Genomic DNA, 27067 nt, shown 5'->3' on the forward strand with positions numbered 1-27067 from the left:
TGTTTGTGCTGCCCAGAGCAATCTATACTTTCAACGCCATCCTGATCAAAATACCAATGGCATTTTTCACAGAGCTGGAACAAACCATCTTAAAATTTGTATGGAACCAGAAAAAACCCTGAATCGCCAAGGAAATGTTGAAAAAGAAACACGAAGCTGGGGGCATCACGTTGCCTGATTTCAGGCTATATTACAAAGCTGTAGTCACCAAGACAGCATGGAATTGGCACAAAAACAGACACATAGATCAGTGGAACAGAATAGAGAGTCCAGATATGGACCCTCAACTCTATGGTCAACTAATCCTCGACAAATCAGGAAAGAATGTCCAACAGAGAAAAGACAGTCTCCTCAATAAATGGTGCTGGGAAAATTGGACAGCCACATGCAGAAAAGTGAAACTGGACCATTCCTTTATACCATACACAAAGATAAATTCTCAGTGGGTGAAAGACCTTAATGTGAGACAGGAATCCATCAAAATCCTAGAGGAGAACATAGGCAGTCACCTCTTTGATATCGGCCACAGCACGTTCTTCTAAGCCACATCTCCAAAGGCAAGGGAAACAAAAGCAAAAATGAACTTTTGGGACTTCATCAAAATAAGAGTTTCTGCACAGCAAAAGAAACAGTCAAAAAAAGTAAGAGGCAACCCACAGAATGGGAGAAGATATTTATAAATGACACTACAGATACAAGACTGGTATCCAAGATATGTAAAGAACCTGTCAAACTCAACACGCAAAAAACAAATAATCCAGTCCAAAAATGGGCAGAAGACATGAACAGCCATTTCTCTAAAAACGTCCAAAGGGCTAACAGACACATAAACGTTCATCATCACTAGCCATCAGAGAGATTCAAATCAATACCACATTGAGATACCACCTCACACCAGTTAGAATGACAAAAATTAACAAGGCAGGAAACAAATGTTGGCGAGGATGTGGAGAAAGGGGAACCCTCTTATACTGTTGGTGGGAATGCAAGCTGGTGCAGCCATTCTGAAAAACAGCATGGAAGTTCCTCAAAATGTTAAAAATAGAGCTACCCTGTGACCCAGCAATCACACTACAGGGTATTTACCCCAAAGATACAGACGTAGTGAAAAGAAGGGCCTCATCCCACCCCAGTGTTCATATCAGCAGTGTCCACAATAGCCAAACTGTGGAAGGAGCTGAGAATGCCCTTCAGCAGATGAATGGATAAAGAAGATGTGGTCCATATATACAGTGGAATATTACTCAGCCATCAGAAAGGTTGTATACCCAGCTTTTACATCAACATGGATGGGACCAGAGGAGATTATGCTGAGTGAAATAAGTCAAGCAGAGAAAGACAGTTATCATATGGTTTCACTTATTTGTGGAACATAAGGAATAGCACGGAGGATATTAGCAGAAGGAAGGGAAAAATGAAGTGGGGGAATCAGATGGGGAGACGAACCATCAGAGACTATGGACTCCGGGAAATAATCTAAGAGTTTTAGAGAGGAGGAGAGTGGGGGGGGATGGGGTAGCCTGGTGATGGGTATCAAGGAGGGCACAGATTGCATGGAGCACTGGGTGTTATACGCAAACAGGAATCATGGAACCCTGCGTCAGAAACTAACGATGTGCTGTATGGTGACTAACATAACATATTAGAAAAAAAAAAACAAAAACAAAATGCGGTCTCAGGCCACATGCTCGACCTTCCAGAGGAGTAGAATAGTGTCCCCCCAAAAGATCTGTCCACCTGGTACCTCAGCAGGTGACCTTATTCAGAATAAGGATCTTTGTAGGTGTCCTACCTGCAGGATCTTGAGACCAAATCATACACCCTGGTGTCCTTAGAAGAGGAGAGAGGAGAGACAAGGAAGAGAGGACGCAAGGAGGGGAGCCGGAATAATGCATCCACAAGCCAGAGCGTGCCTGGGATGGCCAGCAGCCACGGGAAGCCGGAGAGAAGCAGGGAATAGATTCTCTCCTCTAGAGCCTCCAGGAGCAGGAGGCTGCGCCAACGTCTTGATTTCAGACTTCTCGCCTCCGGAACTGCGAGAGAATAGATTTCTGTTGTTTTAAGCCGCCAAGTGTGTGGTAATTTGTTACGGTAACCCCCAAGGACATGAATACACTGACTGAATCAGAATTTGCATTTTAACAAAACCCCAGGTGATTTGTATGAACATTAAAATTTAAGAAGCACTGCTCTGCGTTTACCACGAACGGTGACATCTATCAGAGCTGTGCGGTCTGAGCTCAGGAATGGGGTCGCATCATCGCTCAGCTGCAGGGGAGTTGACGGAAGGGGCTGGTCTCTGCTAGAGTCTAGGGGTTGACGGGAAGCACTCGGGGTGCCCCACTTGGCTTCTCTCTGCTGACTTCAGCTCCCCAGGTGTCTCCTGCTTCTGCATACCACCTGCATGTGTCATCGGATTCGGGAGATGCTCCTCGGGAGTCAAGCAGGGTCTCGGTGTTACCAAATAATGGAACGGGAACTTACACCCACTTCTTAGGACTCCAGTTAGTTTTGCCTTTTTTTTTTTTTTTAAGATTTTATTTATTTGACAGGTAAAGAGCACAAGCGGGCAGAGCAACAGGCAGAGGGAGAGGGAGAAGCAGGCTCCCCACCTAGCAGAGAGCCCAATGCGGGACCCTGGGACCGTGACCCAAGCCCAAGGCAGATGCTTAACCGTCTGGGCCACCCAGGCGCCCCTAGTTTTGCTTTTAAAAATCTTATTTCCTGGGGTGCCTGGGTGGCTCTGTCTGTTAAGCGTCTGCCTTCGGCTCAGGTTGTGTTCTCAGGGTCCCGGGATCGAGCCCCACATCAGACTCTCTGCCGAGTGGGAAGTCAGCTTCTCCTTCTCCCTCTGCTACTCCCCTCCTCGTGCTTGCTCACTCTCTTGCTCCCTCTCTCTAATAAATAAATCTTTTAAAAATAAAATTTTATTTTCTTCCTGAAGTACTGCAAAATCTTACTCAGAAAGGATGTGGTGCTTAGAGAAAGATCTTTCCCCTGGGTCTTCTGTCACAGACGAGAATTCCGAATTTTACTGGGAGTAGGATAAGCTTCCAAATGGGGGTGTTTCTTAAGGCCTCCTGGTAACGTCCTTCTCTTTGAAACTGGACCCACCTGGGGAGCGTATATCTGGCTTTGGTTTTGTTAGAGATGACCCCCTGATACTAAACCCCCAATACTCGCTACTACTGGCTAGAACTAACTACCATGACCAGAGAGAAGCTTCCCTCACCACAGAACGGTCAGGGGCAAGGTACGGTTACAGGTTTTCCTTCTTTTGTCTGCTTGAATGGGAGTGTCACGGCTTGATAATTGGATACAACCCAAATGCCCCAACCAGAGTGGATGCCCATGTGGCCAGCCGCACCCTTTCCGAGGCTGGCCACGGAATGCCACTGAACACCACCAGGTATCCATGCAGACCTCTTTTGAGCCTGAGCCCACTGTGGCTCTAAAAGTGGTGCAGGTCCCATGCCTTCCAGAAGCCGTGGTTAAAGGCAGGGTCCCCGGAGCTGGGAGATCCGAATCCCCACCTTTCCCTGTGGAAGCTCCTTGATTCTGGACCACATCATCTCCTGTAGCCCATACAGTACTGGTCCTTGAGTTACAAGGTGATCGGCAGGAATGACGTCATGCCTGTCACGGGCTTGCCCCAGGTCCTCACCTATGCACGGAAGAATCTAGCTTGTTCTGACGTGGGTTTTCAACCCTTGTGGAGGGTAAGACTCCTTTTGCAGCACCTAACCGATGAAGAATGCTGACCCCAGGCCCTTGTCTCCTCTCCACGGGGCACCAGCCCTCACTCCACCTGAATAATTATGTAATGATAACATAGTAATAATTCTATCATGAACCACCCACTCCACTCCGCGTTTCACATATTTCTCTAGGTCCAAAACTCCTCAGCCGAAGGGTCCGTTTTTGCCCCATTTAAAAAAAAAAGTCACTATTTTCGCGTGTCTTTGATCCTGTTCACTTATGAGCTGCCTCCTTTCAACCTGACACTCGCACGTACCTAACGTCTGCCCCCCGTCCTGCTTCCAGGGTGGCTGCACGTCTTCATGGCCCATCTGTATCCCAGTGCTCAGCCCCAGGCATTACCCAGAATTATTTGGGGTTGCAAGGAAATGTAGACTCTTCCCCATTTTTAAGATGAGAAGACAGACGGGGATGAAGGCCAAGAGAATTGAAATGTATGGACATGGGGCGCCTGGGTGGCTCAGTGGGTTAAAGCCTCTGCCTTCGGCTCAGGTCATGATCGCAGGGTCCTGGGATCGAGCCCCACATTGGGCTCTCTGCTCAGCAGGGAGCCTTCCCCCTCCCCAACCCTCTGCCTGCCTCTCTGCCTACTTGTGATCTCTCTGTCAAACAAATAAATGAAATCTTTTTAAAAAAATGTATAGACATTCATCGAGCCCCCGATTGGGGTCAAAGGCTGTCGCGGTTTTCCTGTGGGATTCCGGTGCTGTGGCCACAAGGCTGTCATCCATGTTGGTGTTCTGATCTCTGCTTACCAGCTGACACGTGGGAGGTTCACAGAGGGCTGGGTATGTTGCCCAAGGCCACACAGCTGGAATATGGGTAAATCCAAGATTTGAGCCAGACCTTTCTGTTTCCAAAGCCCACTTTGGTCCTCTGGCTAAATCCTGTGACTCAGCTGCCACGTGATGTCCCCGAGGTCACAGAGCTCACAGAGGGTGCCTTGGATTTGGATGCAATCCCCACCCATCCCCTGAAGTCTGATGCATCGCAAGGCCGTTTAAAAGACACGGTTTATAATCTGCTGGAGTTACAGAAATGCTCAAAGTGCACGCGCACCATTGCTCTCGCAGAAATACTCAACGGCGTGCGTGCAAAAGGCATCCTCTGACGAACCAGCTACTTAGAGTTTGTCGAATCCAGACATTGTGATAAACTACTGCTTACCGTGAGAGAATGGATTTATGAAACCATGAGAGCATATCCGAGCGGTTATTAAATCCCCTTTCTCTTATTTTTATAGAAATGTTTTTCCTTCTCAGCAAGCAGAAGTGGGGGGGTGCGGGTGCGTCTCTTAAGTTTCCAATCCGATTCAGAGGTCGCTCCCGTGAGCCAGCCTGCCCCTTTTCACGTCTTTGGGCTCTGAGGTCGGCAGGCTGGGGGCCAGGAAAGAGCGTTTGCTTCCTCCTAGTGGGGCACGCACCGGGACCCTCACTTAACATGGATTTAGACCCCACAGCTGTGTTCCCAACCGCGAGAGATCCTGGGGATCCCTCCAGAGTCCAGGGGCCATCAACACCACAGCAGCAGCCCCCTGTTGAGCAGTTCCGTGCCGTGGGCTTTGCATGAATCATCCCATTGATCTGCCCACCATCCTAGGAGGTAGATCATTTTATCATCCCCACTGGGCAGATGAGGACCCGGGGGGCGCCGGGGAGGTCGCACAGCTGGAAGACGACCAAGCTTTTCAAACAGACCTTTCCAGCAGGACGTTCTGAAGACTCCAGAGAATGTCTTCCAGAGAGAACGGTCGGCTGGGGTCTTTAGCCATCGGTTCCATTCGCGCTAGTGGTTGAGGGTGCCCAAAAGGAGTGTTAGCTGCCCACTTTTCCAGGCTTTGCTTGCTCATGGGCCAGACAGTTGCCTGCAGCAATGGAGAAGGTTCTGGGACAGAAAGCAGAAAACCACATGGTACTTGCTTGAGGTGGGATGTCTCTACCGCAAGGTGACTCTGAGGTCACACAGAGCTGTCTATTGGAGGTGTGGCTGAAAGGATGGTGTTTACTTACTTTTTTTTTTTTTTAACATACAATGTATTATTTGTTTCAGGGGTACAGGTCTCTGAATCATCGGTCTTTTTTTTTTTTTTAAGATTTTATTTATTTATTTGACAGAGAGAGAGAGACACAGCGAGAGAAGGAACACAAGCAGGGGGAGTGGGAGAGAGAGAAGCAGGCTTCCTGCTGAGCAGGGAGCCCAGTGTGGGGCTCGATCCCAGGACCCTGGGATCATGACCTGAGCCGAAGGCAGACGCTTAACGACTGACCCACCCAGGCGCCCCCTGAATCATCAGTCTTACACATTTCACAGCACTCACCATAGCACATACCCTCCCCAATGTCCATCACCCAGCCACCCTGTCCCTCCCTCCCCCCGCCCCTCCAGCAACCCTCAGTTTGTTTCCTGAGATTAAGAGTCTCATGATTTGTTGCCCTCTCTGGTTTCATCTTGTTTCATTTTTCCCTTCCTTCCCCCATGATCTTCTGTCTTGTTTCTCAAATTCCTCATATCAGGGAGATCATATGCTAATTGTCTTTCTCTGATTGACTTATTTCACTCAGCATAACATCCTCTAGTTCCATCCACTTGGTTGCAAATGGCAAGATTTCGGTTTTTGATGGCTGCCTAGTATTCCATTGTATATATCTACCACATCTTCTTTATCCATTCATCTGTTGATGGACATCTAGGTTCTTTCCATAGTTTGGCTGTTGTGGACATCGCTGCTATAAACATTCGGGTGCACGTGTCCCTTCAGATCACTACGTTTGTATCTTTAGGGTCAATACCCAGTAGTACAATTGCTGGGTCATAGGGTAGCTCTATTTTCAGCTTTTTGAGGAACCTCCATGCTGGTTTCCAGAGTGGCCACACCCGCTTGCGTTCCCACCAACAGTGTAGGAGGGTGCCCGTTTCTGGGACATGGTGTTTTCTAAAGATGACCGCGTGGATGTATTTCCAGCCCCATATGTTCTTCTCTTCCTGGGACATGGACACTCCTCGTTCAAGCACTGGGATCCATATTTCCTTTCCTTAAAATGGGATGGCGGGTGGATCATCTTGACTGCCTTATCCAATAGAACAGCAGGAAGGCATGCTGCATGACTTCCAAGCCCAGGTCATAAACGACAAAGGCACTTCCAGCTGCTGCTCTCTGGCTCTCTTTCCACTCCCACCTTTGGAGCCTAAGCCAAGCAAGGAGGCTGTGGAGCCTACAGCTGCCCAAGGAAGAATCTCAGAGCTAGAGAAAGATGGCCAGGGAGCCCCTGTGTGTGAGCTTCCGTCACTCTGAGTCCTTCTGGCACCAGTGGCTGAATAAAGGAGTGACTGTCAACCTAGTCCCCACCTAAGAGCAACTCATGAGAGATCGTCACCCCCTGCTGCCCCCAGCCCCCACCACACCGGATTGCCCAGCCCAGCTGCGCTCTAGTTCCTGATCTACAGAAACCACAAAAGAACAAGTTACGATTTTAAGGCACTAAGTTTTCAAATGATCGGCAACCCTTCACCGTCATTAAGACATGAGCTATGCGTGGAATCAAGGCATCAAAGGCATTCGTTAAAGCCGAGTCCCCAGTAGACTGTTAAGTTTCACGATGGCAGGGCTGTCTCCATTGGTTTTCTGATTTATCTCCATGAAACGTAATCCCCTCTCTGTGAATGTTGGACGGATCCATGACTGAATCAATCCATCAGTCAATCCATCAGGAGAAGGGTCTTATCTGAGAACAGAGAAAGACGCAGATCTCAAGCAAAGAGCTGGGCAAGTGTGATTCTTACCACAATATCCTATGCGGTCTCCACTTGGGAATTTTGTATTTTGGTTTTGTTTTTTAAGATTTTATTTATTCATTTATTGATTTGTGAGAGAGCACAAGCGGTGGGGAGGAGGTGGAGGGAAGAAGAGAAGCAGCCCCGCCCCCCCCTCCCATGAGCAGGGAGCCTGATGTGGGGCTCGATCCCAGGACCCTGAGACCACAACCTGAGCTGCGGGCAGATCTTTACCTGACTGAGCCACCCAGGTGCCCCAGAAATAGTTGGCCACTCTGGAGTTTTATTTCTGGCATTTTCCGGAACCTTGTGGCAGGTCTGGCAAGCGCACGGCAAAATATTGCTGTGTATGGAAAGGAGGGAGGCGGAATTGTATGTATTTCATGAAATAATTTGAATCCCGAAATTGTGGTGTCTGGCACTTCCGGTCCCTTCCGTCAGGGTCTACATGGTTCAGCACGGATATCTGGGGGTTATTTATGTAAGAGTGTTGGAGGGAAGCTGGAAAGTATCTGCGTCTTTGACTCTCTGGTTCAATGCTGTTGCCAATTCACTGTGGCTGTGTACATTTAAATTAGTTTATATTAAATTAAAAATTCAGTTCCTCTTTCATACTGGCCACATTTCAAATGCTCAGTAGTATCCTGTGTCTAACGGGAGAAGTACAGGGCAATACTGATAGAGGACATGCTATCAGCACAGAAAATTCTGCAGTACCGGACGTCTTACAGTCACCAACCTCTAGTCACTTCATCCCCTCACCTTGACGGTTTAAGGACTTTTTCTTGTTCAGTCATTGAACACCTCTTGTCTATCAAGCACTAGGGATAAAGCATCCCATATATTATCTCCTTCAATTCCCCAGATTCTTAAGGTTAACAGCACCCTCCCCATCTTACAGCTCAGGTGATTAGTTCTTGGAAGGTCCGCTGCTTTACCCGGTGGCACCTGCTTAGGCACAGTGGAGCTGGGGTCTAAGATCAAGGCTGTTGGATTCGAAAGCCAGGGCTCTTTCTGCAGTAATCACCTGCTTCTCACTGAACGTGCAGAATTTCCCACAGGCACCCTGAAATCTCAGATTACAAGACTCTTGAAGTTCACTTGTTCTGTCCTCTGCATCCCAGATGAGTGGTAGGATAAGGGACAAGCTCTGTGTCCTGCCATCTTGACCCTTGTGTGCATCCAAGGCCACACACCTGGTTTTTATTTATTTTATTTTATTTTAACATTTTATTTATTTATTTGACAGACAGAGATCACAAGTAGGCAGAGAAGCAGGCAGAGAGAGAGCAGGAAGCAGGCTCCCTGCTGAGCAGAAAGCAAAATGCGGGGCTCGATCCCAGGACTCTGAGATCATGACCTGAGCTGAAGGCAGAGACTTAACCCACAGAGCCACCCAGGTGCCCCCACACACCCGGTTTTTAGAGGAGTGTTTTCCAATGCAAGAGTTGGACAAAAGACCATCAGTCTTTTATGCAACTCCTAATGTGCAGGACTCGTGAAATTTCATGATGCAAACTGAAACTGACAAGTGTTAAATCCGCACATGGTGAAATTTGCAATACCAGAATAACTGAAGAATCACAGCTTTTTAAGAACACGGCAATCTGCAGAGGGCGGATGACCCGAGGGGGAAGAAAAAATGAGATATGGTAGAAGGGTGAAAAGAAGGTACGGGTGGTCACAGTTCACACCATCCTGCCTGGTGGAATCTGTTGTTGAGGAAGAATTGTTGACAGACTCAGATATTTTTGACACAACGTAGACACGCAGAATTTTGCCTGGGAAAATTGGATTTGGTTACAAAAAGATTAGTAATGATGCTTTTAAGATGGCGAGCACTAATCGGAGCTGTCTGACGATCAGCCAGTGTGACAGACGTTGTGTGTGATTGATCTTACTCAGTTCTCAAATAAGACGGGAAGATGGATATTAATGTTGCCTCATTTTACGGTTATGAAACTGAGGCGGAGGGGTTTTCGGAAACTTGCCCGGATTGATCCTACAGCTAATAAAGGCACATGGAAGAAGAGAACCCAGGGAATTTGGTCACCGTGTTTGCATTCCTCAAATATGTATTTCACTCTCGCCTGCTTTTTCTTTTTTTTTTAAGATTTTATTTATTTATCTGACAGAGATCACAAGTAGGCAGGGCGGGGGGGGGAAGCAGGCTCCCCACTGAGCGGAGAGCCCGATGCGGGGGTGATCCCAGGACCCTGGGATCACGACCTGAGCTGAAGTCAGAGGCTTTAACCCACTGAGCCACCCAGGCGCCCCTCGCCTGCTTTTTCATTTGGTTCCTTTTTTGTCTGTGAAGTTACTGTCTGCACCTCTCTTGGTTTATATGAAATAGTTTATATTCAGTGATGGTCGGAGATTGGCTATATAGAGGGAGTTTGATCAAATAAGAAAATGTATTTACCGTAATATATAAAATATATTCCCATCCTATATATAATATATTTATTATATATAATATATAATTCTTTTTTATATATATTTATATATTATATGTAATAGTTTTTATTTAACAATGAAAATATCAAATTTTGGACTTTGTATCTCAAAATTATTTTAAACATAAAGAAACACTACAGGGATGGTCCAGTAAGACTTTTTTGTACCCTTTGTAAATGCTTTGCTGACATAATGCCTCATGATTCCCAAATACTTAAATATCTTCCAGGACAAAGATATTCTCCAAAATAACTACAGTATAGCCATCAAAATAAAAAATTAACACTGCTCTCTTTTTGCCATCTAGTCAGTGGATGCCATTCTAGTTTTGCCACTTGTCTTAATCATGTCCTTTATTTTTTTATGTGTACTTCTTTTATTTATTTTTAATTTTCTTTCAATTCAATTAATTAACTATTATTAGTTTCAGAGGTAGAGCTCGGTGATTCACCATTTGTATATCACACCAGGTGCTCATTCCATCAAGTGCCCCCCCTTCATGCCCATCCCCCAGTTACCCCATTCCCCCCACCCACCTCCCCTCCAGCAACCCTCAGTTTGTGTCCTAGAGTTAAGAGTCTCTTATGGTTTGTTTCCCTCTCTGGTTTCATCTTATTTTATTTTCCCCTCCCTTCCCCTAGGATCCTCTGTTTTGTTTCTTAAATTCCACATATGAGTGAAATCATATGTAACAGTCTTTCTCTGACTGCAGCTCCAAAATCACATGTTACATTTTCGTTACAGTGTCTCTTTCCGCCTAGAACAATTGCAAAGTCTTTCTTTGACTCTATGACCTGGATACTTTTGAGGATTATAAACCAATTCTTCTGTAAACTTTCCCTCATTTGGGGCTTGTCAGATATTTCCTTATGGCTTGCTAGATTTGATTTGTGCATCTTTGGCAGGCATACCATAGGAATGAAGATGTATCCCTCTTGGTGCATTATATTTTGGATATTAACCTAATGGCATTTGCAAATCAAGATCTGGGCATGAAGTGTGCTGATTACTGTTGGAGTGTTACTATTCCTAGGCAGAATCAGGATATATATTTTTTCCTTATAAATATATCATAGAATATAATACATAATCATATAAATATATTTATTCCTATTGGTTTTCTCCCTTTCTGTATCTATAAGTCCTTTATCTGACAGAGCAGAAACTGGCTCATATCATGCTCAGTACATTTACTTATTTAGTCGAACTCCCTGTATGTAGCCAATCTTCCACCATCACTGAACGGATACTTTCTCATGCCACCCAGGCTCCGATCCTTACAAGAGCTGCACCTTCTCACCAAGTATACCCCCACTTGCTCAGTCCAAACCAGTGGAAGGAAATCAGGGAGGAGAGAAGGGGTAGGGAAGAAGGAAAAGAGAGAAGGAAAATGAATTCTAGGGGGGAAAAAACTGCAAATGTATAGAAAAGTGATGATATAAACTGAGGGGGGTTAATGAAATTCGTAGAAGAGGGTGCCTTGTGGCTCCGTTGTTAAGCATCTACCTTCAGCTCAGGTCATGATCCCAGTGTCCTGGGATCAAGCCCTGCATCAGGCTCCCTGCTCAGTGCGAGACCTGCTTTTCCCTCTCCGACTCCCTCTGCTTGTGTTCCCTCTCTCGCTGTATCTCTGCCAAATAAATAAAACAAAACAAAAAAAAAAAAGAAAAAATAAATAAATAAAATTCATAAAAGAAAATGCCTTATCAACATAAATTGATCACGTGGGGATAATTCTAATTGAAGATCTATATTTAGAAATACAGAAAGATTTCCCACACATCAAAATTTTGAATGATGAGGTTAAATATTCACAGGGTCAAAAGTGGGAGTATCGCGGTGATGCTGAACACTTTTCGCCAGTATTTATGTGAAGAATTGATCCGGAGGAGAATAAGGGTAATAAAATTAAAAATAGAAATCAGAGGAAATGACACTGCTCTGGATGTATTATATAATACAGAAATGGGTCAGAAATCAGATTGGCCAAATTAAGCTAATGGCCTCGAGAGCAGTCCACGTCCTGAGGCAGTACTGAGGACTGGAGGTGTTGAAGGTCATCTTGGATATGCACTGCTCAGCCCGTGGCCTGATGGTGGAGATGATGACGGTGATGAGAAAGAAAATCTCCAAGAATGAGCCCTAGGTTCCTTGTTTCATCCCTGGAGGTGGCAAGAGAGGTAGAGGCGACTGCGGTGTAGACACATGAAGAATTTGTATTGAATGACTTCACTTGTCGTGAACCCATTTTGCGAAAGGAGACCCCCGTGGGTGTGTGTGTGTTCTAATAAATCAGCTGCCGTGATCTGGTCAGAGAGCCAGAGCTGTAGAACCAGTAAGAGTGAAGACGTGAGGGGTCTTGCTACGGGAGCTGGAGGGCGAGCCCATGATGACTGGGGGTGTCCAGGCTGTGTCAGACCAAAACCAGGGGAAGGATCTGCAGATTGAAAGAAGAGAAGGTAGAACCCAATCTTTCTTTTTCCCGGCCAGCATCTCCCGTGTGGCTCAGAGGCTTTGATCCGTGCCATCTCCCAAGCTGAAGGAGGAAGGCCTCTCCACACCCATCAGGGCAATTTCCAGAAGATGCCATTTCACGTAGACATCATTGCTGCATGAAGAGCTTCCCTCATGATTTTCCTCTTTCTCATGGCCCACAGAGGAGAAACATTACAGAAATGACTTGGGGATACTGAGGATTGTCTGGAGTCACCCAGTAGGAAAAGAGCTGGGAAAAGACACAGAAAATGGCCCAAACCCAGACTCTGACAACTTGGACTCCTTGGCCTTCGAAGCTCTGCCTAGCGCGTCCTAAGTGCTTGACATGTGTTTGTCCAAAGCAGGACTGAGGGAATGTGTCTCAGATCCTGAAATGGTTTTCTCTTTTCGGGGCCCCTCCCATCCACGCTCTGATGAGAGTCCTCCAGGAGATGAGAGAGCAATAGGTCAGATGGTAAACAACACACAAAAGCTCAAAAGAAGTTGGGGAAGGGAGAAACAGCTGTCCTGTGATTGATTTTTGCACTCAATATTTGTTGAGAGTTATGGTTAAGGCATGGTTTATGAGGCTCGGGAATTGCCAAGTGTAAGCCATCTTTCCCTCCTTGAGTTTATGGACCAGAAGGAGGCAGATGTATAATTTACTCCTTCACACAGCACAGTTTACTGAGCAGGATAGAGCTGCATCAAATTCAGGCGGCTGGAAGAAGCCGCTTAGAAACTCCCTGAGAATGGTGAGCTCAGCCACCAGCGGTTTTGCTTGGTGTATTGCTAAGGTAGAGAACCATCTATTTTTTCCCCCAATAGTTAGCCAGTTGCTTCATCACTGTTAATCGAATCATCTTTCTATGCCACACGATTTGAAACACTTTGATCACAAATTTACTCTGCGTGTTGCTTTAGCATCTGCTGTTGCTGTCTCCCCTGTCACATTAATCTACCTTTTTGCAACAGTGACACCCTTTTAAATTTATTGTCCCCCCCCAGCATTCACGGATATTAAATATATTATAATCCCACCTTGTTACTTTCCTTTTTTTTTTTTTTCCCTTGGCTCCTTTCGCCCCTGCAGTTCTCCAAATGCATTTTAGACTCACTTTGTGCCATTTCCCAAAAACCATCCTGCCAGGATTTATATCGTAATTGCATTAAACCAGTAAATTAATTAAAAGAGAAACCTATTTATAATATCACGTCTTGCCTTTTAAGACGACGGCATGTTTCTACACGAAGCCGAGGTATTTGTGAATGATCCTCAGTAAAGTTTTGCAGTTTTCTTCATATAGTCGAGTTTATTCCTTAAGGGTGCAAAAGCAAATTATTTTTGCAAATTACTTTTGCTGCGATGGGGGAATGGGCTTGTTGGCCATCGTGTTTTTTAACGGCTTACTGCAAACGTGTAAGAAAGCTATTGATTCCTGTGTGTTTATGTCATTTTGCAGCCTTTTCTTACTGGTTCCGAAATGTTTTCAGGTGGCTTTCTGGGGTCCGATAATCCCATTCCCTGTAGACAAGGATAGTTCTGTAACAGATCATTCTGATCCTGATAGATCACCCAGTGAGCCTTCAAAAACCTAAAATTGGTGATTTTTCACTCCATTGCTCCCCAGTGTCTACAGTACAAGATTCAGAGCCCCAGAGCAGTAGCTTACAGAAGATACCCTGAGATCTTGCCACACTTTCTCCAGCCTGTTAGCTGCCCTTGCCTGGAAACCATCGGAATACAATTCTCTCCAAGCCCAAGGAAGCTTCCCAAACACGGGCCAAGCTCAGACCTGGCTACAAACCTGGCCTTTCCCTTCTTTGCCCATCCATCCTGATCAAAACTCTTCGAAGTATAGGGATAGAGGGCACATACCTCAATATCATCAAAGTCATCTATGAAAAACCCACCGCGAATATCATTCTCAATGGAGAAGAACTGAGAGCTTTTCCACTAAGGTCAGGAGCATGGCAGGGATATCCAGTATCACCACTGCTATTCAACATAGTACTAGAAGTCCTAGCCTCAGCAATCAGACAAGAAAAAGAAATTAAAGACATCCAAATTGGCAAAGAAGAAGTCAAACCTTCTTTGCCCATCCAGCTCCAGTTCATCTTCAGCACTCAGCTCGGACACTTGACACAGCGCCCCGAAGCCTCCCGCAGCACCCTCGGGCTCCCCAGCCCCCCAGGGTGCCTCATTCAAACCATTTGTCATCACAGTGTGTTCATCACACAGGCTGTTGGACTAACTAAGAACACAGTGTTGGTGTTAGAAACCCTGAGCTTGTGTATTGGATTGGCCCTTTCTAGACCGTCCACCATGGGTAAATTCATTCATTCCTCATTTTTTTTTTAATGGAAGTAATAATTCTGACTCTTAGATCAGGTGCAGGGATTAAACGGGGTAAAGCGGGTTTGGTACAATTCCTGGTTCATACTAAGTCTTATGTCAAAGGTAGTTAGGATTTCCTAGCTGAGGTGTTGGGGTTATTTTCACGCTAGGAAAGTTTTTCCAATAAATTAACAATGGTTTATATGTCCCTCTAGACTTGAAGCTCCTGGAGGGTACCCTTTGTTGTTATCATGGGGGGGCTTTCAGCCTGCCCCACGTGGAGCCCCTCAGGCGCATTGTAAGACTGCCCATACTGCTTTGTGTACTCTTCGTGTACAGTGTTTGACAACGCTGTCTTCGTGCCCAAAACTGTGTGCGCTCCGTGAATGTGGATTAAATGAATGAAGGGCAGAATATAATCATGCTGGATGGTACAGCTGGTTAGGTAGCTTAGTGAAGAACCCACAAGTCACTATTATGAGGAACCAAGCAGTCTTTGTTAGCTATGTTGTGAGGACTTCTATGATTCCCCATTTAAATTCAAGGCCTTTGGGGGGCGCCTGGGTGGCTCAGTCGGTTAGGGATCTGCCTTCGGCTTAGGTCTTGATCTCAGGGTCCTGGGATCGAGTCCCACATTGGGCTCCTTGCTTGGTGGGGAGCCTGCTTCTCCCTTCCCCTCCCTGCTTGTGCTTTCTCACTATCTTTGTCACTGTCTCTCTCTGTCAAATAAATAAATAAAATCTTTAAAAAGAAATAAATTCAAGGGCTTTGGACAACATCAGACATTCAAAGCAGGTGCTGGACTCAGTGTTGAGTAGGTGGGTGGCTGGATGGATATGAGGAATTGGAGTTAAGGGGTCAGTCCCTGAGCCGGACAAGGCTCCTGCGTTACTCAGGAGCCTCCCGGCTCCCTCCTGGTCCCCAGCTCTCTTGTCAGAGCTTCTCAGCATCACTTACAAAGGGAACCTCCTTGTGTGGAATCAGCCCCGTGGTTCCTGATGCAGCCAGCACTTTTCCTGCTTCAAGATCCAAAATGGTAATGTGTCTTTTCCACTCATGGAGTCTCCTCCAAACCTGAAATGTGTGTGGTTTTATGTTTATCTGTTCTTTTTTGTTGTTGTTCTTTTTTTAAGGATTTTATTTATTTATTGGAAAGAGAGAGCGTGGAGGAGAGGGGCAGAGGCAGAGGGAGGGAGAAAGAGAGACAATCTCCAGCAGATTCCATGCTGAGCTCAGAGCCCAATGCAGGGCTCAATCTCATGACCCTGAGAACATGACCTGAGCCCAAATCAAGAGTCAGACATTCAACCGTATCACCCAGGCACCCCTGTTCTTTTTTTAAGTTACAAAAACAATATATGTTTATTGGAGAAAACTTGGGCGATCAAGACACACAGAAGGAATAAAATAAAACACTAAGCACAGCCCTTCCAGGTATTACTGTCTCATTGGACTGTTGCTGTTACCACCCTGTTTTATTAGGGTGCATATTTTTTACACAGCTCGTAAGTTGCACAGTGCTGGTAAGCACTGCCTACCTCATAAAAAGGATTCAAAACATTATTTTCAGTGGTTGCATACTACTCTGGCATATGGGTATCCTGTAATACTCATTAGTATTACCGTGTTAGTCTATTGGACGTGGAGAATAGTTCCAGCCTCGTTATTACAAATAATGGTTTCTCGAACATGCTTCTGTATGCTCAGCTTGTTTTCATTCGTGATTATTTCCTTATGATAAATTCCTACCCAGGAGCTGTGTGTGGGGCTCCTTTAAACACGGGGCCCTAAGTGACCACACAAGTGGCATGCCCATAAAGCCCAGCCTGATGCTGGCATTCTCGTGGGAGAATGAGGCAATGGGACACAGGAGGAGGAACTTTCGACAGAGATTAGAAAGGATCCTGAAGGGAGAGACCAAATGCTGTTTAGCACCTACTGTATAGACCAGGCACTGTCCACTGCATCAACTTCCTCTTGGGAACCACCCATCCCCCACTCGGGGCACCTGGACCATCGCTGTACTGCAAGGCTGAGCACCTGACTCCGCCTGGCTCCAGTGATTGGTTCAGGGCTCCAACCTGGGCTTCAGGGATTGGTGTAGGGCTGGGGATGTGACTGCTGCTGAGCCAATCAGGGTTTGAAGGGGGATATGCCTGCTGCCCTGCAGAAAAAGCCTATCTCGAGCACAACAAGAAGAGAAGGGGTGGGTGGGTGGGTGGGTGTGTGTGTGTGTGTGGAAGAGATAGAAAAGCACAGAGAAGCTGAGAGAGAGACGCCCGCAAAAAGATCTAACTTCACCTGAAGCCTCAGCTGTACTTTTGCACTTACACGTACGGATAAACGTCCTCTGATGTTTGTTAAGTCTGGTGTGACCTCGGTTTCGGTCGCAACCAAAAGAGCCGTGCCGGACCCAGATAATATGACCATTTTCATGTTCCTTGTGAAGGAGCTGAGCTCAGAGAAGTTACCGTCCATGTTGAACATCTCATAGATGGTCCACAGCCCTCCCCCGGTCTGACCCCAGAGCTCAGGCTCTTCCTGTGACACAAGCCACGAGGTGCACGTGGGGGGTTGGGGGGGGTGTGCAAGGAAGATGGCAGAGGAGCGCTGACAGGGGTGGGCAGAGGGAGTCTCTGTTGCAGCCGAACCAGTTCCAGCCTTGGATATCACGTCCCTCTTTCCTGAACACACTGTCCTGCGAATTGCTTTTGGGGACACTGTTCCACTCTCTGGGTAGCCCAGGTTTCCCTGAGCATCTTGGTCCAGGCTTTTTTTTTTTTTTTTTTAATTTTTTTTTTTTTTATTTGACAGAGAGAGAGAGATCACAAGTAGGCAGAGAGGCAGGCAGAGAGAGAGGAGGAAGCAGGCTCCCCACTGAGCAGAGAGCCCGATGTGGGGCTCGATCCCAGGACCCTGAGATCACGACCTGAGCCGAAGGCAGAGGCTTAACCCACTGAGCCAACCAGGTGCCCCAGTCCAGGCTCTTTTTACCTCCCACCCTGAACATTGATCGAAATAGGAGATTTAGTCTGAGAAGGGCCAGTCACTCAGAAATTATCCCAACTGCAGAGCTCTGTTCTTCTTGACCGGGCTGCCCTCTGGGGCTGGAGGCTGACTGACCTACCAGGGCATTCTTACACACCCCAACACTCTCTCCCCCTTCCAGGGTGACCACGGTAGCTTTAGGTCTTGACACATCTTGTTTCGTATAATGAAATTTTATGGTGTTACGTGCCCCCCGCACCCCGAGACCTCCATGTTCATTTGGTGCAACAGCTAACTTTAATGACCCCGATGGATACAGAAACACAGGTCAGTTTGAGGAACTTCTTTCTAGAGATGTTGGTGAATAACAAAATCTTCCTTTGACAGGATTTTAGTGTCCCTGTTGCCCTTGGATAACGTCCCTGCAGGCTCCGAGCCTAAAACAGGGCTTGGGTGGCAACGCCCAGCTGACAGTTTGCCCCAACGTGGATTCTCTGCTGGGGCATGGCCAGGAGTTCCAGTCCGTGAGGAAAGGCAGGTGATGTGAGAAGTAATGGGGACTGACTGAGTCCCACAGTTCGGGGTTCAGATTTCGATTCCGTCACTGACTGGCTGTGACTTTGGGCAGGTCACTTCACTCTCTAGCCTCAGTGTCTTTAATGTATAAAAGGAGACTGACGATAGCCCCTACCTCCTCGAAGATTTGATGCGGGGACTCAGTAATCCACGCAAAGCGTTTGACGCTATGCTGTGAGACACTTCGTATTTGACAGACGAGGTGACCGCTGTGCCGCACCATGAGTTATTTACAGAACTTGGGTAGGAAGCCAGCCCCATCTGAACAAGGCTGGTCATGTCTCATGGTTGCCAGCTTCCTGGTGCTTCTCCTCTCTCGTCTCCTCTGCAACCCCCGATAGCTTGAAGAGCGACTGTCCGTGGCGTGGCACTGGCATTGTGCTGAGGACATTGTGGGTGGCGTCCATCATGTGTCTCAGCCTCGGGCTGTGCTCCGTGGTCAGGTCTCTAGGCCTCCTCTGAGCCACATGGGAGGGGATGCTGGGAGTCGATAGGGCTTGAATGTCATTGGAGAGAAGACTCTGGAAATAGCTAAAGAGACAGGGACTATCTTCGAGCCTGTTCCAGGGAGAAGCTTTGAAACTGCTCCTCAGACCCATTTCAAACAACAGAAAGACACCACTCGGGCACAAATCCCTCTGGCAAGAGTGTCTCCCATTAAGGCTTCCTTTGTGTGGGCCAGACAGTGGACCGCGATAAGCCAGGCTGGCGAAAGGGAGCAGTATTCCTGTGAGGAGGTACAAGACCATTTCTCTGAGATGGCTTTTGTTGGGTGAGCTGTCACTGACCTAGGGGGAGGGGACCATGATGAGGAAATGGTTTCCAGAACCATTATGTGAAGAGAAGATAAAGAGGGAAGCTTCCTGAGTTGCCTGCCGGCAAGGGACCCCCACCCCCAAGAAGGATGAGAAAAGTGTTTATGATGTCGTGTAAGAGGTCTGAGGGTGGGGTGGTGACAAGTGGCTTCTACCCAGGATCTTCCCTCCTGGGGGAGCCTTGGAAGCAACATCATCAGTACTTTCAGCATGGCTTCCTCCTCCTCCTGGTCGCTGCCATCATCACCATTGTCATCATGGGTTCCATTTTTGAAGCGCCTGGGATATGCTAGGACTTCACACCCACTCTCTCGTGTTACCACCATCATAGATACGTGAGGTAGTCTCATTCATTTCTGGTTTACAGATAAGAAACTCCAGAGGCTCAAAGAAACTAAGGAAATGGCTGTTAGTCACATGGAGGGTAGTGAAGACTTTAACCCTGCCCAAAGAGTGGTCTTGGCCATTGGCTTCTGAGGGGTAAGTTCTAAGCCCTTACCATGGCATGCCTGATAGCTTCTTGGTTTGCCTGGGGACCTTGGGTCACATGATGTGATGTAGGGTAGGGACTAGCCACATATAGAGGACAGTCTGTCCATCTCATTTAGGGTGAGGACTTTGAGTCCCACTATCAACTCAACGTCCAGAAGGGCAAATGCCTTCATATCTGAATCAAACTATGTTCTCTTTTAAGTTGGGGACAGTGTCTTTTTATTTCCATATCCTTCACCTTCAGCCCAGGGATTGGCACATAGGAAATGCTCAAGAGTTCGTCCAATAAATGAATTAGTGTATCTGTGGTTTGACACCTTCGGAACTAGCTACCTTTTCTGGGGATTGTGAAATAAAAAATGCTTTATTGCTCCACATCTTGGAGCCTTGACCCAGACATCCCCTAGTGAGAAGCAGCTGAATCACAGATCAACCCCTATAGTGTAGACACCTGCCCTTGACCTACAACTAGGGGTCACATCGGAAACCACAGTTGCGTCCTTGGTAGGTCGCACCAAGCACATACGGTGTTTCTCCCCTGTCTGCAGACATGTGGGCTTCTGGTTACAGCTCAGACTCTTCCTTTGGTGGGTGACTGGGTGGTGACTATTCCCTCTTTGAGATGCTCCCCTACATTCCCCATTCCTCTGTTCAGGAACTCCCTGGAGGCCGCCTGTCCTGTATTTTGTCAAACCCTCTCCAAACTCACCTTCCAAAACCCGCACTGTTGAAAGGCATCTCTCCATTTTTGTGTGCAGTGGGAAGTAACAGGAAGAAAAGAGCTTGATTTATGTCGCTGTAGATGCGCGTCCCCAGTGGGATGTCCCCATCGCGGAGGAAGAGCATCAGGCAGACACACGTCTGCCCAGACAGAGAGGAAAGAGAGCCCCTGAGTGGAGGTGATGAGGGAAACAGAGGCAGAAGAATAATTATTAAATTTCCTTACTTACTGAGAAGCCCTTGAAACAGGCAGAGTGACTCTCCTCTGGGGACTCAACTACCCTCACCTTGAGGCTTTGCTAAGGGCAAAGGACAATCCTAGCCTGACTGACCTCCTACCCCAACCAGGATCCTGTAAGTCTACTTTAACAATGCCTTTAGGCAACTTTATCTCTAAACCTCCAAGATAGTGTCGACAATCATTCCTAAGCATATGACCCACTGATAGACATCTGAAGGGTCTCAGGAGAAGGTTTTTATCGCTGGTAATGAATGACCTTTTCCCCAGACAATAGCTAGCCCCTCAAGGTCCTGGAAACCTTGCTTCCAAAATTCCTTAGAGACTTACGCCATCCCTAATCCCCTCCCCAACTGACAGGTATATAATAGACCACCCCTCACATCCCCGGGGCAGCAGCTCTTCCTGACCACAGGTCCCATCCCTGTGCTTTAATAACCCACCATTTTGCACCGAACATGTCTCAAGAATTCTGTCTTGGTCCTCGGCTCTGGACCTCACCCCACCAAACCTCACCTGTGTTCTAGAACTTCATCAGAGGGACCTGGGATACATAGACCGCAGGTCATGCCCCCAGAGCCAAACTGTGATTTCAGTTTCTACCTTATCTTGCCAAACTGTTCTCTCTCTCTCTCTCTCTCTCTCTCTCTCTCTCTCTCTTTTTAAGATTGTATTTATTTATTTGTAAGACAGAGAGCACACAAGCAGGGGGAGCAGCAGAGGCAGAGGGAATAGCAGGCTCCCCGCTGAGCAAGGAGCCCAATGTGGGACTCCACCCCAGGACCCTGGGATCACGACCTGAGCCAAAGGCAGACGCTTAGCCGACGGAGCCATCCAGTTCACCCTTGGTAAACTGTTCTTCATCCTTGAGAGCCTAAACTTCACGGACATGAACGCTGCCTCCTGCAGACCCGGCCAGTCTCCCTGGTACACGTTCTCATAGCACGATGTTGCTTCCGCCTGTGGGACTTGGCTGGGCTGCAAGTTTACCTGCTCCTCTGTGGGGCTCTTTTTCCTTTCCTTCCTAATTCTGCTCGTGAGCAAAGGGCATTTGCAAACAGGGTGGGCATATTGTATTCACTCCTGGCTGAGTCAGTCCCTGCTCCCAGCACAGCTCCAGGCACGTGCACACTTATTACATGGTCCCTCGAATCACGGGCCAGGCTCACAGGGCCCAAGTGACTCTCCCCACAGATGCACAGCCCGGAAACAGCAGAGCTGGGACAGAAATCCTCTGGACGCTGCTTCCTATGCCCACTTCTCCCGGCAGCCTCAACCCGGACGGAAAGGAGTAAGGAGCTCCGGGCAGGTTCCAGGAGACCCTTATCAGGGGCAGCTTCTATGACTCAAAAACCCAGGAGGCAGGAGCTGCAGAGAAAGGACAAAAGGCTGTTTATTATCCACCAGGCTTCAGAGGGATACTGTCGTCGGCAGGTTATTTCCGAGGGACCAAGGATTTCGACCCCTATATTGAGGAAAGTGTCACCCAGGAAAATGCTGCTTTATGAACTGCTCCCCTGGCCTTTGGGAAAGTGGAGAGGGGATGAGAGAAGCTTTAAATGGGGTCAGGAGAGGACATTAAAAATGACATTTTACTGAAATCCAGGTTCTGACTATCATACCTCCATTTCTAAAGGCAGAAAAGGCTATTCATTTCAGCTCAATAAGCGATGTTTTACTTTGTCTGAAGACCGCGGGATGCAGTGAAATACATGGGGCAGAGACACCTGGAGCTTGGTCTCCGATGTGCTGCATCAGAGGTGTGTAACCTAGGGAAAGTCGCTTACCCTCTCTGTGCCTCCGTTTCTTAGTGGGCGGTAGGAGGACAATAATATCTACCATTTGTGGCGCTGGGAAAAAATCTTAGTACTCATTTAAATTAATGTCTCCATCATTAGAATGAGGCAAACAACAGTGATCGTGAAAGGAGGGATAGGAAGAAGGACCAAGTAGCCTTTCGGGTCCCCTTCCAGCAAGGATTCCGCAATTCCCCTCCAAGTTTGTTGATTTTCTCTGTGCGCTAACATGCATCAGGATTGATGTTTGGGGCCAGCTGTTTGCCATGAAAGCATGAATAGATTAGGGTCTTGGCCATTAAACACCTCCCTGGACTTTTTTAAGGTGAAGAAAGGGACATCTTTCAGATTTCTGGTTTGAGATTAGAGAGCTCCTCATTGCCTAATCTAGCAATCTAATCATTGCCTTATTCAGCGTGGGCGGTGATGGCAGACGTTTTGGGGGTATTTACCATGAGCCAGATGCTGGGTCAACCTCCAGACATTAATGTGTCATCTTATTTGATCCTCAGGCTGCAAAGGTAAATATTTGCCATTATCCGTATTTTACTAGTGAGAGAACAAGGTTCAGAGAGGTTAGGCAGCATGCCCAAGGCCACACAGCACGATGCTGGCCTTTGAATCAGGCAGTTTAAGTCCACAGCCCATGCTGGAAACTACAAAGCGACCCCACTCCCAGCTGAGCAGACTTCTCCACAGAGAGTCCCGTGATGTCTAAGGCCAAAGATTTGTAAGACCCTCATCTGTAACGTGGGAATCAGAAGAGTCACTGAGTCCTCATTCTTAGCGATTTCGGGGTCTGCACAGAAGTGCGTTGATGACAAGAGGAGTCGAGAATGAAAAGTGGAAGTGTCATGTTACAAGGTGCGCTCTAAGGAAAGAGGGTGGTGATGTACCCAGAAGGGGGGACACGGAAGGCTCCTGGTGACCACGAAACGTGAGCTCAGTCTTTCTGTTAACTTGTGAGGAAATGTGTTATTAAGATCCATAAATAGCACATCAGTTCAAAGCAAAACTGTTCTAGGCATGGTTCTGTAAAGTTTATTTTTATTGTGATGTATTTGGTCTCTGGGCTGTGGGTCACTGTGAGTGGAATGGCCTGATAAGGGTAGAGGATAATTTGTGGGCCTCATAGAGCAGTGGTCTTGGCCTGAACTGAAACTCGAGGGAGAAGTATGGGTCTAGCTAGGAGACAAGGAAGTGGCTGATAGAGGCCCTCGCAGTGCACTCCCGCTGTCTACAGAATGTGCGAGGCTTAGGCTGCAGGGCCCTGAGAGTATAATGGGACCCCAAATGTCTCACCTGCTGGAAGGTTGAGGCTGAGGTTTAACACCTGACACCCTCTGCATGTCCTGCAAATCCTGTCCTGGTAACTTTTGTCGACGATGGGGCCATAGTCCCCTGGCCCTTAGGGCCGTGGCCTTGCTTTTAGAAATTCTAGAAACCAGAACCCTCCACACACTGTTATGGTCCTGGGGAAGCCTCCAGGAGCACAAAGAACATTTGTCAGGTGTTAGAGGCCCTAAGATGTCCCTTGTGCTGTGGAATCAGATGTCCCAACGTGACTTAAAGCTCTGACCAGGTTTTATTCAACATCAAAATTATAACAGCTTTAAAATTCCAGCCCTCGCACCACCATGGAACACAGGCACAAAGGGGACAGATTCCATCCCTGCCTCCTTCATTCCCTCCTTCCCTCCTCCTTCCCCCTTTTCCTTCCTCCCTCCCTTCCTTCCTTCCTTCTCCCATCCCTCCCCTCCTTCCATCCTTTTTCTGTGTGCACAGGCTAACTTCTCAAGCTTTTATCTGGCTTATAAAATTCCCATTTTATTTTGAAACACTGCAGGGCCTAAGAATGACATTTTCTCATCCTTGGTGCCACTGGCCAGGTAAGGAAAGAGTACGTAAAAACTATTAAGTCAAACACCTCCTTTATGCAAGGACAAGTCTTACTTAAAGAGTAAAAACTAATGTCAGTACACAATCACAGAATACAAACTGTGCACGTTTTGTGGCAGAAGACTCCAAATCGGTATAAATGGTCCTAAATAAGACCCCGGACTGAAGGGAGCAAGTGTCTTACAGTCGTAAAAGCTGCCTCCACCCCCCGTGAAGACTCGTGAGTTCCCAAGGGCAAAGAAGGCAAAGAGAAATGAAATACCATGCTTTATTGGTTGAATGAAATTAGCCCTGAAAGTTTAAGCAACTTAGGTCATATTTGGAAATTTGTTCCAAGCCCGGGAATCAGAACAGAAAAACAGATATCTGTTAGTATTTGAAATTTTTCATTGGTGTTTATTCTCATTTTAAGCGTATTTCTGATGACATCGTGTCCAGTTGCTTTTTTTTTTTTCTTCCTTCATTCTGTGATTATTTTTAAGATCAGAGTGGTTTTTGAGGAAGTACTTTATCTGAAATTTACAAATCAGTGGTTTGGGTGCTATATGTTGGGGGAGGGGAAGGTGGGAGAGATTGCTTTTCGCCATAGAGGGCTCCAAGACAATTGAAGTGGGCAGTAGAAAGAACAAAAGAAATCTTGAGTGCGATGCACAGCTGTCCAGTTGATGAGGCTTGCCAGTGGCTGGGGAACTCTGGTGAGTTTGAAGTTTCCAGTCGGAGCTCATTTCCAAATCTGTGTCGATGGCAGATCTCTGCATGCTTAGGGAGCGCCTCTCTTCTGAATTTGAATTGATACTGTTTCTGTGCCTGCAGCATTGTATTACACTTGGGTGCCCCTTCCCCAGTAGCCGAGGAGGGGAGCAGGTCTGGGAGGGAGTGGGGGCTGCAGCTGCAGCAGCTGCGGCAAATTACCGCGTTTTTGTACTCGGGGCCTATGCCCAGCGTTGCTGGCTTTGTCTTGAAAGTTAAACCCTATAGGGAGGCAAAGTTGGCCACCCCAAAATGTGTCTCCTTAGCATGTGGATTTTTTTTTTTACACTGATCTCTAAGAAACAGAAGGCTCTGGAAGAGACTTTGTCCTTTCCCCTAAATGCCTAAAAGAATTTAGACAGAGGACCGGCTGCAGGAAGGAAGTGATCCCCACAGATAACCCAGCAAACATTTGTTTGTCAAACATTCACTTCTTCCTGTGAATTGTCTTCCTCCCCCCCTTTGAAGTCCCAGAGGCCTACCGCCTTCTCCTCAGCTCTGGATGACGTAGAAGCCTTCACTTCCTGACTGCCTGGGGGCCACCTCTTCTTAGGTGATTAAATTTATTTCTCCCCCTTTCATCTGTCTCCTGTCAGTTCGATTCCTAGACCAGCAGAAACAACCTTGAAGGGTGCGGAAAAATTTTTCCTCCTCAGCAGTGGTCTGGTAATTACGATCCAGGATGTGGTGAGTGGTTAAGAACCTAGGAGACCCGAATCCTTCCTCAAAGCACCAAGATCCTGGCATTCTCCGAGATGCTCTATGATTTCCACCTCGCAAATTATATAGCTAGACCGCTAGTCTTTGGGAGTCTCTCCCCACCAGCACCCCCAACTAGAATTTTGGCTCTGTTGGTTGCTAGAGAATGAATTGCCCGTGAGAAGATGCTAAAAGCTAGCAAAGATGACTGTCTTGCCAGGAAGTAGAAGATCCTGTTCTGACCACCTACCTAGAATCCTGGGGATGGACGATGTCATAAGATGGGGGTGTTCGACGTGCCGGGGAGGGAGTTAGGGTTCAAAAGAAAAGAAAGAAGATTGTTCTCTGTGGCAGCGACAGTGTCCTGTTGACTCAAATCCCTTTCCTCGGGGCCCCTGGGTGACTCTGTTAATTAAGCACCCACCTCTTGATTTCAGCTCACGTCGTGATCTCCGTGTCATGGGGTCAAGCCCCTCATTGGGGTCTGCACTCCATGGGGAGTCTGCTTGAGGATTCTGTCTTTCCCTCCCTCCTCTACTCCTCCCCCTGCTCACATGTGTGCGCTCTCTCTGTCTCCCTGAAAATAAATACATAAATCTTTTGAAAAATAAATAAACAGACCACGTCTCCCAGCCTCTCTCAAAGGTAAGGATGCCCCCAGGCCTGGGTTCCGAGCAGGAGTGAGTGACACACGTGTTCTCCAGGCCTACCCCCCACATTCTCACATGTAACTCTCCAGCCGTTCCCTGTCCCCCAGCTGAATTGCATGGTGAAGGATAACCTTGGAATACCGCGGCAAAGAAGGCAGAGCTTCCTCTGGCCTGGGTCCCTGAGTGGGACCCAGGAGACCCTGTCCCTGAGTGACAGTTAGGAATAGAACCTCTCTGTGGATTTGGGATCTCCTTGAATGCTCTATGAGAAAAAATAAGTTTCTGCTGGATTTCAGCTAATAAATAACTGTGGATCTCTTGGTTATCGCAACTCTTGCCCTAAATAATCCTTAGGACTTGAGGAACCAGAAGAAGGCATGACCGAAGAGAACCTCTCGAATGGCATCTGGGAGGATAGATCACATCTTGTATAAAGCCCCAAACGCAAAATGCGGACACTGCCTGTAATAGAGAAAGAGTCGGGGCGCCTGGGTGGCTCAGTGGGTTAAAGCCTCTGCCTTCGGCTCAGGTCATGGTCTCAGGGTCCTGGGATCGAGCCCCACATCGGGCTCTCTGCTCAGTGGGGAGCCTGCTTCCTCCTCTCTCTCTCTCTGCCTGCCTCTCTGCCTACTTGTGGCCTCTGT

The sequence above is a fragment of the Enhydra lutris genome, unplaced genomic scaffold (genome assembly GCF_002288905.1).
Source record: "Enhydra lutris kenyoni isolate GAN:26980312 unplaced genomic scaffold, ASM228890v2 scaffoldscaffold45, whole genome shotgun sequence".
NCBI lineage: Eukaryota > Metazoa > Chordata > Mammalia > Carnivora > Mustelidae > Enhydra > Enhydra lutris.